Source organism: Anopheles darlingi, chromosome 3, assembly GCF_943734745.1.
Source record: "Anopheles darlingi chromosome 3, idAnoDarlMG_H_01, whole genome shotgun sequence".
Classification (NCBI taxonomy): Eukaryota; Metazoa; Arthropoda; class Insecta; order Diptera; family Culicidae; genus Anopheles; species Anopheles darlingi.
In genome coordinates this window covers 59,738,292-59,749,733 of record NC_064875.1, presented here as the reverse complement: position 1 = coordinate 59,749,733, position 11,442 = coordinate 59,738,292, and the positions used below count along the sequence as shown (strand labels likewise).

At 50.9% G+C, this 11,442-nt stretch overlaps 1 protein-coding gene across 1 annotated transcript in view; it reads left to right on the top strand.

Annotated features, from left to right (window-relative positions):
- Positions 1-3,911: 3,911 nt before the first annotated feature.
- The window catches only part of LOC125957908 (pneumococcal serine-rich repeat protein-like), a 51,297-nt gene continuing 43,766 nt past the window's right edge, over positions 3,912-11,442 (top strand). Inside the window, exons 1-2 of the mRNA XM_049690937.1 lie at positions 3,912-4,063; positions 5,604-7,503. The gene's annotated coding sequence lies outside the window, so the exon portion shown is untranslated. The remainder of the gene's footprint in view (positions 4,064-5,603; positions 7,504-11,442) is intronic.

The window sequence follows — 11,442 nt, the reverse complement described above, 5'->3', positions numbered from 1 at the left end:
CGTTGCCACTACCACCTCTGGCTAAGTACCCGAACGCGACCGTAACACAAACAAAAAAAACAAGGAGGTCCGGAGCGCAAATGTGCGTGGTAGTAGTTAATAGCATACCGGCATGCCGCCGGCCGGTTTTTGCGTCAACCATCGTTTTTTTTTTGTCTGTTGCTTTTCTGGTTAGAACAACTCAGCGGCAAGGTAATCGCTGTGATGGCATATGTCCACATCAAGCTGTCCTTGTTCCCCCCTCTGATATCTTTTTCTTTCGCTTCATTTTTTCCTTCTTTTGGTGTCAGCATACATTCCAATAAGCGCATCCTTTCTCTTCTTTCACCGAAATGACATCCTCGTTTAAGGGCGAGAAGGATGAGGATGATGATGATGGTGGTGGCCACCGTCGTCTCTAACCTTTTTTCCATTGCCTCTTCCCATGTTCTGCGCGTTTTTCATCCTTTCTCACTTTCTCTTGCTCACGGAGCCTCGCATGTTGCCTCACTTCTGGCAGCTCTACTCCCTCCTGAGCACCTCTACATCGTGCGCGTGACCTAGAAACCATCGATATTACACAGAAACCATCGGTGGTCGGATTGGCCCAGCGCAGCATCGCCCTGCTTTCACCGACGACTCTCGGCCGGTCTCTCGCTCTCCCTTACTTGCACACGTTCGTGACGTTCTCGTCAGTTCCTTTCCCAAGCAAAACAAGCGAACCATCATCATCATCATCATCATCATACGCATGTCGGGGGTGTCGGTTCCTTAAATCGTTTCTCTTGACGACGACGACGACGACGACGACGCAACCACGCATTGAGCGGGTGAACCTGTTTCTCCATTTTTTTTAACCTCGCACAATAGAGTGCGAGGGATCGCGTTTATTACTTTTTGTCTTTCCTGTTCCTTCAATTTCATCTAATATTGTTTCATTTCTCTGCCAAAAAGAAGGATTACTTAGAAGGATTGCCCAAAACTGTTCCAACGGTAGAATGTGTCGACTTCGGAAGAAAGAAGCAAGCAGCAATGATACGGAGTATGCTCGCAGATGATCTAGTAGCCAATCCGTGGAATTGGAAATACTGCCGCTACTTTCAATTCTGGAGAATGTACGAGATGATGGCGCTAAGGCAAAAATGTATTTCGAGCCCTGTACTACAAGAGACTGGTTTGGCAAGACAATACTACCGAACTCATGTCTACAAAAATCCAACACTCCATTGTTGACTAATCAATAAAGTAAAAATATTTAGGAGTCCGATGCAAAACAATTTTCAATATTAAGAAAAATCAACACTAAACTCGATAGACATTCGATTAAAAACGTCTTTTCTTGCCGCAAAAAATTCTTGTAATAAGGTTCTTTGTGTAGATTCGAGTTTCGAGTTGAAGCAGAAACACGGTGAAGGTATGACGGACTAATCTCTTTTGACCGGGATTTACCACAAACAAAAAAACCTTCCCAAGACGGTAACGCTCTGTTCCATATGTTCCATGTTTTTTTGTTGTTTGGCTCATTTGCTTTAAGGAATTGTAAACATTGGTTGACCTTGACGCTTGGGATTATCGCTCCGTCACATCGTCATCCGCATCTCTCGGCAATCCGGGACTGTGGGTACCATAAACGTGGTCTCTTCGGATGGATTGCTCCTTCTGCTTTGCAGGGAACACAGAGCCGTTCAGCCATCCTGTCATCGCAGCAGGCAGCAACAAATAGCTTGTAGCACTCTAAAGGAGTAGCCCTCATAAGGATATATGATACCATAAAGTGCTGCTGGTCCCGTACTGACCGTGTTGTTTATCATGCAAATGAGCCAAATTGACAACACGTAACGCCAGTAGTGTCTGGTGGGGGGCTCGATTGCGAAGCGATAGGCTCGTAAGCCGCTGAACATCGTGGCACAACCCAACCGGAGTTTCACACGGAGAATGGTTATTTCAAGGGCCTCCCTTCCCACAATGGCCACCATGTTCTGGTTCCCGTAGGCTTTCCTCAACGACGACACTAAAGCCCAGTTCTTGGCCCCGGTTATACACACACCGGTTTTATGATTCTCTTTCTCTCTATCTCTTCGCGTCCGAGGCCTCCTATCTTCGAATTGAAATTGAGGTCAGTTAAGAAACACCATCGTCGCCGTAAGACACCGGCCGCGGTGTGGTGTGCTCGCGGGCTTGATGTACGCGTGTTGGTGTGCAGCAGGCGACGATTTCGTCCAAGACGTCGCCTACTTTGCTGGTTTTTGTGATGACGATGATGCTGGTCCAAGTGGCAGGAGCAACTCTCGGGGGGATGAGTTTCCAGCGGGATGACAAACGTTTGGGATTGCGATTTAAAGAACCAACCCTTCATCACCGAAAGCCGGTTCCGGTGTTTCCATCGGCCACAATATCGCCACACCTTCCTTTCCGCTGCGCAATGTAATGCCACGGTTGAGAAAGAGAGAGAGAGAGAGCGAGCACGACCGAGCAAGCTGGCGGTGGTCATGGCCTACTTCTCAGCGTACACACCGCCGTCACCGTCGATGGGGGCACGCAATGAAAGGGCGATTGTTGAGCAGCAGTTCCAGGGGGGAAGGGTGGTTGAGGGGCTTGAATTAAAATAAACAGAACAGAACAGAGACCCCGCTCGTAGCACGTCGGAGGAAGTGAAGAGGGAAACGGTAAAACCCGATTCAGCGAACAGGAGAGCAGACGGCCGCGTCGACCATTCTCATCTCATTAGCACCGGTGTTTAGTGACGTCGGTTCCCGTTTGCCAAAAAAAAAAAAAACAGCACCACGGTGATGATAATCCGTGACTCTACGAGCCTTGGGTAATGGAAACCCAATCGAACCGTAGACAGAGGGAGGCAGGCGAGAAGTGAAAGTTGGCAACCAAAAAATGTTGCGATTGCGATCCGTGGTCGGAACACTATCCGAAAAAAGAAGGGAAATCTTAACTTGATCAATGCGCATAATTGTGTTTAACCGTGTGTGTGTGTGTGTGCATCTGCTGCGGGGGATTCCATCGTGGTTTTTGCACAAATATTTGAGCCGCTCCGTTTGGTGGCAATCAGCTGTTTATCGCTTGGATTTGGTTTCGATTTCTCGGTCACCCTCCTTCCCTAACTCCCCAAGGCGCCAACACTTTCTCGCCCCCCCTCTCTTTCTCTCTCTCGCTCTCTCTCTCTCTCTCTCTCTCTTTTTCTGTCTCTTCTATTGTGTAGCGTTCTCTTTTTGCTTCGCTATCTGCTTCGCTCTTCCCCTCCCTGCCGCACTCTTCTTGCTGTGTCTAGATACGTTCGACCCTCTTAAATGGCACCTTACACTGCATCCGCCCTCTTCCACTCGGTAATTCCTCCACCGTCTCCCACTCCCTTTCCTACAAACAGCGGAAGCAGAAGGGTGATTTGTTTGATTGTTCAAATGGGGTTTTGGTTTGTTTTGGTTCCGATCCGCTGCCTACCTTGTTGTTCATTTCGCCTCGCCGTCGTCTTCTTCGCTCACTTGGACGCCTTTTACTCTCTCAATCTCTCGCTCTTCAATGAGCCAATTGGATTGTCTGGGTGGGTGATGGTGGCGGGGGTTGCATCTTCGTCTTCACCTTCGTGATAGCGAAAGAGATAGAATGCATGTAGACAGAAAGAGATATAAGATCGTGCCGAGGGTTTGCGCTGAGCATCGGCATTTCGCTCTCACCACTGCACAATGGGAGAAGGTTTGAAATCTGAACAATTTACACAATTTTCATTAATATTATTGCTTCTACTAATCATATGTACGATTGCTCACAGCATAACACAGCATTTCTTTTAAAGAATAGAAAATTAAAAATCTGCTCATCATTTTTTGACCATCACGATCCAGCACTGTGCGCCGTCGTGTCACGAGGGCCTGGCGCCACGGTTCGGGCGCGCTCGGTACTCATTCGTGTTTTAGGAGCCGCGCGTTCAACATCTCCGTAGTAGCGCTCGTAGTAGGCTCTGGCTCTGGATGTCCTCCTATCTTTTCCCTCCTCTCCCCCTACTCCAAGAGCTGTGATCACGCGCGCGTGTGTTCGTGTGTGCGTGCGCGCGGGCGCGCGTATGCCTCTTGTGCGTGTAAGTACACTGTGTGCGTCGAGAGTGGCAGCAACAGCAGCAGCAGCAGCAGCATACAGCGTGGATTGTTGAGGAGGCAAAAAGGCAAGTGTGCAAGAGACGTAAAGATGAATTGTGTGTGTGTGCACGCGCGATGAAGAAACACTGACCTCCTGGGCCCCTGTACCTCCCCCTGAGCCGTTGCTGTTGGTGCGAATCTCTGGAAAGCAACGCAACCGAAACGAAGGCGAACCAAAGTACAGTTAGAAGCAGCAGCAGCCCGCACCACCGCTCACCTACGAAACCAAGCAAGAAGCAGAGCAGCACCAGCAGCAGCAGCATCGCGACACTCGCGAGTGAGCGAGATGGGCTGAACATGGTCTCGCTGGTTACAATGAAAGCAACAGCAGCAGACAAGGAAACCTCGTCTTGCCATCCGTAATGATATGAAGAAGAAGCGGCGCACGCACGACGGACTGGTGCTGCTGGTGGTTGTGACCAACGTTGCCTTTGGAATTGTGGCTGCTCGCTCCTGTGGATGGTGGCGTTCCGGAACAAAAACAAAGAAAAAAGTACATTAAAAGCTAGGATCCATCAGCAGGCCATGAGTACGCGATTCCCGGAGTGCACAGCGTAAAGCGGTTGCCAAGGGTTGCTTGGATTCCCCCAAAAAGACCGATCGACCGCCCCTTGTTGCCCTGTTAGTATTGGGTGCTGTTTGTGTGTGTGTGTGTGGCACGTCGCCAAACGCAATCAAAGGGGTGACGACCGCCCCGGGGGTGGTCCATTGTTGTGTGCGAAATGGTTTGTTTTGGGTTAGCCGCTTGGCTCAGGGCAGCAACATCGTAGCAGCCCCAATTATGGTTGCGGGGTGCCATTCTAGAGTAGGCCATGACACGGACCGGGAGAGCAGACAGGCACAGCGACAGGTACGACGGTGAGACGACAAGATAGCGTGGTGGTAGTGGTGTGTGCAGTGGTGGAAAGCAATTAATTATCAATTGCCAAACGCGCCGCGTGCTTCATTCATCATTTGTGCGCTGCCGGAATATACACCCTGCGCGAGACAGAGAGAGCACATCACTACCGTGTGTGTGTGTGTGTGTGTGTGCGTGCGAGAGGTAGACAGCAATCGTTGAGTGCAAAGTGCGGTTGCAGTCAAGCACCCCTTCGGGTCCCTTCTGCTGCTGTGTCTGGTCCTGTGATGCCAACGATGATGATGGTGATGATGGTGTCTGGTTGTTAGTGACTGCGGCCGCGGTGCTGTTCTTTGTTACAGCCGCCGGTGTGCAGCGCCAAGGCACCACCACGACGACGAAGACCACCGTGTGCAGAAGTGTGTGCGTTCGGTGCTACGAAAAGACAACACGCGCCTCGTGCACACCCCGCGAGGAGCATCCCTTGAAATGTGCTTCCCACTCGACAGCTGAGCTGCTGCTGCTACTGCTACAGATCCCCGGTTTCATCTAGTAACCATGGCGTTTCCGGGGACGGGCGGAAACGAGGCGCATGATAAATAGTTTTCACTCACACGTCTTGTCTCGTTTTTTTTCTCTTCTAGGTTCTACCCCCGGGGGGTGACACATCCATTCATTCCGTCCAAAACCACCGGGCCACCACACGAGTGTTCCCAAGGACCCATTCCCCTTGCGTTGATTGATCGTGTACGGGGGACTTGCTCGAGTGAGGATTAGCAGTGATCTGGCGACAAGTGGCAAGAAACAGAACCAAGGGAGAGACAGATGTGATGTTGTGAAGCCCAAAAGTGCACGAAAACGTATACGCAGTTGAAGAAGCCTCTACGTACATGCGCTCACACCAGCAGCAGCGAAGAAGAGAGGTGTGTGCACGAGTGCAGAAGAAATCAAGAACCACCACACACCACACAGCATCAGCATACACAACATCAGCACACCGTTGTTGAATGTCGCTCTGATTCCCGGCGGTGGTGGCGGTCTACGGTCTCGTCTCAAGCACCATAATTAACGAGCCCCTTCTTCTCGGTCGGCTACAGTGCGTTCGTTCGTTTCGGTCGGGGGGTCGAGCAACATATCGCCACCACATTCCGTGCACCGCATTCATCACACAAGGCGAAGAGAAAGAAGAAGCAGTAGAAGTTGCTGGCCGTGATCGCATCATCGTCGTCGTCGTCGTCGATACTACCACCAGCAGCCCGTCACACCGTGCGGCTTACATATCGACGCGCGGCCATCACTTCGAAGATATCTCGTGCGAGTACACCGTCCATCCCGGTAGCTGTGGTAGCTAGCTTTTTGGTGCAGCAGCTTGAACGATCAACACGGCAGTGGAATCGCAGTGTGCCTGTGTCTTTAGACGTGCTTGTATGTGTGTGTCTGTGGTGTGCTGAAGAGCCCGTCCTGTGGAAAAGAAGAAGAAAAGAGAGTGGAGTGTACCACAAACGGGGTGGTAATATAGCTCCGGGAGTACCCACAGAAAAGAAAGTTTCAATTGAAAGAAGTGAAGCGCCGCTCAAGCCACAGCGGCACGGCTGGCTGCTGCGTCTAGCTGGCTGGCTGGCTGGCTGGCGAGGTAGTGGTGTGTGAGTACGGGAGCACTTCCTCTTCTTTCCTCACACAATAGAAGTAGAAAAATAAGAGCAAGATGGGAGGGAGGGTGAGAAGTGAAGCATAAAAAAGAAAAAAAAAGGAATAGAAGATCGTGATCGTGTCAGTGTGGAAAGAGAAAGAGAAGAAGGGGGCTTGCTGGTTTGCGCGTGATCGCGTGTTACCGAGAGGCTGTGTGCCTCGCGTTCGCGTTCGAAGCCCACCAATATAGAGGAGTAGGCAAAGGGTGGTGTGGTGTTGTCGTGGTGACGGTTGCCGTGCGGGTTACGCAACCGTGTGTGCGCGCGCGTGTGTGAAGAAAAGTGTCACAATTAACCAGCAGCACCCATCGGCCACCCTTTCCCCCCGTATTTCTTGAAAACGCAATAGCTTCCGGTGTTGCCCGAAGTGTGCATTATCATCCTATCCGAGTGCGCGGGCCTGTGTGTGTGTGTGTTTGCGTGTGATTGTGTGTGATGCATCGAAGGAGAATAGTGGTATCTCTAGGCCAACGATGATGGTAGTTCGACCTCGTTCGGTATCATTCGAATCGTTGTATCGGTTCCTGTCACGCCACATTGCTGTTAGTGCTAGTATTCTGGTAGTAGTAGCCATGGCAATGCTGTCCCGGCTAGCTGCGATCGAAAGAAATCATCAAATTGCGGCACCAGCATCAGCAGCCGACCTCGTTCCGTCCTCCACGCATGATCAACGCACCACTGTTGCTGCGGCTGATGCATCGCAGCTGACGACGTGACCGTCTTCGATATTAGAGATACACAACGTCGACGCGCGCGTGTGTGTTAGTGTGTGGGAGTTTATCTAGTGTTCCGATCGTCCAGACGTCGAAGCGCCTACCAGAATACTCGTCCAGGCTTTACTACTAGCCAAGAAGAGGTAAGGATCATTTGTTCAGTACTTCATCCGCTCGATCGTCGGAACGACTATCTATCTGGCTCTCCTCCGGCGGCGGCTGCTCCTGCTTATCAGGCAACACTGGCTACTACACGTTTGTGTACATCATAATTATAGATTAGGTCCCTCTAATCGCTTTACCTACTCATCGCTTCTGATAAGCAGTGCAAACCGCTCGTCGGTTCTTCGACCGCGCACACGACACATGCCACGGTATATTGCGAGATGCTTTGGTGATTGTGCAACGCCTGCTAGGATGGGGGACAGGGATAGAAGCGAGAATGCCGCGAGAAGCGGCTTGTTATTACAATAACACACAATTACGTAGTAGTTGGTGTCGGGAGTACGCGGGATCCCAGCATGGCGATGCTAGATGTTTGTGGTGTGACCGATGAGAACGCGTTGGTGGCCTGGGAAACGACGGGCCAAGACAACGCTGAAGTAGTCTGCATTCTAGTTTACATGAGGGAATGTGGCGTTGATCTCGTGGAATCGTTTGGGTCCATTTTCAATCGGGAGTTATATATAATAAGTAATATATAAGTTCCATAACGAGTTCCTCTATCGTAGAATGATTGAAAAGCGCCAGAAATATTTGAGTACGAGAGCATAAATGTTGGGGAATGTGGAAAACGAGCACCGGAATGCAATGGTGCAGGCAACACATTGTAAAAAAGAAAGAGAGAGCTAGAGCGAGAGATACAAAGTCGTTACCAGGTGCACCGCGGAGACCCATCTGGCATTTATCTAATTGAAAGAAACATGGCTCACGGCGTTTGTCATGTTCCGGGCGGCCGGCGGACATTTACAAATGATTCAGCACGACATGAGACCGTCACCGACGCCCGTAAAGTGAAGGAAACGAGAGATGCAACCCGTGGCCAGTGCGGTGTGCGCTGTGATGCCACACAAGGTCACACTAGCATAGCTACCCCCTGGGGTGCGAGTCACATGTTGCCAAGATATGGCCGATGTCTGCGGCTGACCAGGAAGCGGTAGTTCTGTGAGAGCAGCAGCAGTCCCACTGCCTTACACGTGCGTGACAATCATTCGCGGTGAGTAGGTTATGCGTCATACATGCGTCTCTTGCGTCGGGGCTTTCCATTTCCATCGACAGACGACGACGATGTTTCCGATGAGTAATCGGAGTGCCGCCGAGTGATGGAAATTCGAGGGAATTTGGAATGATTCTAGTGGGGAAATGTGTTCGCTGGACATTGGAGAGATAAAGGGTATGACGTGAGAATGGCCGACGACGAACCAGCAGAGAGAGAAAGAGAAAAATCCTGTTGCACTTTTTAAAGGGTCCATATTTGGTTTAACAAACATTTTGCGTTGTTCCAACAAATTGTTCTGTGAGATGAGGATCTCGCCCCTGCTGGAGAACCTTGAAACATCGTTTCCCGGGACCAGGGCAAGCGGGACCGCTCCCCTTCATCACGTTAGCATGCAGGAAGGGTATGGATGTCCGGAACGTGCCTTTTAGAAGCATAAAGCTAGGCCTCCCGGCTCTTATGACTCCTACTCCGGTTCGGCAGCAGCCCACCGAGACCTTCGGCCCACCGAGAGGCTGATAAACTCGTCCACAAACGTGCCACCGACGGAATGCTTGTTGCTGAGAGAGCACAGTAATTCGAGTCGAAAACGCCACACACAGGCGCCTGTGTGCCATCTGTAGCCGATAAGAGGATGAATAATTGTTGTCTCCATTCTCCGGTCGAAACTGATTCCTTTCCTTCGAAACTGAGTAGCCTGTAGTAGCCAATGCCCCGCGATGCTAGAGCCGAGGAAGTCGTCACTTTAGCTTTAGCAGCGGACAAAAGTGGACGAAACGAAATGGCCTTCAAAACACAGGAGATCGCGCGCGCGCGCGCGGCACTCAATGGCACGTTCAATCATCGCGACACGACGACGACGACGACGACGGCGACGACGGTGATGTGTGTATATGACGCAAACGGCGACACTTTTTACTCGTCGTTCTCGAGCCGGTGGTCGTCATCGTTCAGTATGATGAGTGTGGTGACGAGGAGAGGCCTACTACTGCTACTGCACACACCTTAGCGCGACGTCACGTGATAACGCGTTAACCATATCTCCATCTTGTGCGTTTCGAGCCATATTAGTAGTTGATGATGACGCCGATGCTTTATCTCAATATCTGAGCGACCCGGACAAGAGCCATCCCCACGCTCCTGATCAGTGAAGAGCAAAGGGGAGGACCATCTGTTGCATCGCACCAGGGGGGGTTGCCAAGCCACGTCGCTATGGTTACCGTGAGCAGTATCCGCTGGCGTGCTCATATCCTCGCCTGCGTATGCTTGTGTAAGTGTGCGTGCGCCAAACGCAATTAGTGAAATGTGGCATCGAGGCGAGGCATCCATCAGTTCCGGCATTTCCGCATTCACAGTTTCCGCTCGTTGCCACGGGAGACGACCGAGGGTGGAGGAAGTCGACGCTGGTGAGGTGAAAGAGAGCTTCATTCCGCCTCATACCCAGGTGCGCGCGCTCGAGGCATGATGGTCATCATGTTACTCCACTCGGTGTGGTGCTCGATGTATTGTGCAAGAGCATCGTCGATGTGTGTGTGTGTGTGTGTGTGTGTGTGTGTGTGTGTGTGTGTGTGTGTGTGTGTGTGTGTGTTCGCACTGTATGTGTGGCTCTCACGTCGGTCGCTTTTTCCTAGAGAACAATCCATGTTTCAAGCAGTTGATATGCGTGTTGGGATGGGGATCACCGCCTCCCTGTTGGTATTGATTTCATGGCAATCCTGCTTCGCAGAAACGCAAATTACCCTACGAGAGCACACATACACAAAGGCACGTTTATGTCGCTTGGTGGCAAGAGCTTGCAAGGACGAACTATGGCGAACTATGTAGCTGAAACACAGCAACATCTCCTGCAAAAGGAGATAATAGCTTGTCGTCGGATCCCGGACTCCCGGAAACGCCGGCTATAAAGTCGGGCCGGCCGGGTGCTGCGTCTGCTGGCTTTAGAATGAATTAGTTCCACCCGCAACTACCCGAGGTCGAGGTATAAAACCGTTAACTACCCTGGGGGGTTAAGCGCAGGTCCCAGAGCCCGTTAGGTCGGTTGAAACCATAGCGCCGAGCAGCGAATAAAAAAAAAACAAAGAAATCCATCTTGAGTGTCTCTAGCTGCTGCTGCTGCTGGTGTTGCTGCTGCTGGTGATCTGACCTACTTTGATGAATCGCGCAGACGGCGGTTAGCACGGCGAGCACACCGTAAAGTGCGGTTTTTCAGGTGCGACGCTGGTGACGACACACCGAACGGCACGAAGTGAAATTGGATTGTTGTAATTCATTTCCCCACTGAGAGACTGTGTGTCTTGCGTACTGTGTACCAGAAGGGGGAGGGAGAGTCCAAAAAAAAAAACATACTTTCCTCGGCTGGCGGTAAAGCCTCCGGTCCAAACCGGTTTGAACGTAGTGCGGTGGCCTTAAGTCTTAAGTTGGCATGAAATCGGCGACGTGCTCAACGCGCTTATTGTGTGTGTGTGTGTGTATGTGCGCGCTTCCGACTGGATGTGAAGGAGGTTGTGTATGGACGGAGGAGGTCGTTTCACCTTGTCTCGTCTCGCCTCGTCAGCTTATTACTATATTTAAAGCAACGAGTACGCCAGAGTCTGATCGAGGATCCAAGAAACAGATGGCACCGTGTGCTGTGTTTGTCTTCTGCTGTTCCTTGAGGCTGAGGTGAAATAGACCTTTATTTTGGGAAGCATCATTTCCGGCACACAAAATACCTGGTGTAGGTGTACAAGTAAATGGCAAATTTTTGGTCAAATAATTACCGTCAGAAGTTCAATTTTGGGGGAATACTAGGGTAACGTTTCCCATTAAACCATCTGCTCGGTTTGCAGCTCTAGTTTACGTCATCTTTTTGTTTGGAGAAGGGAAT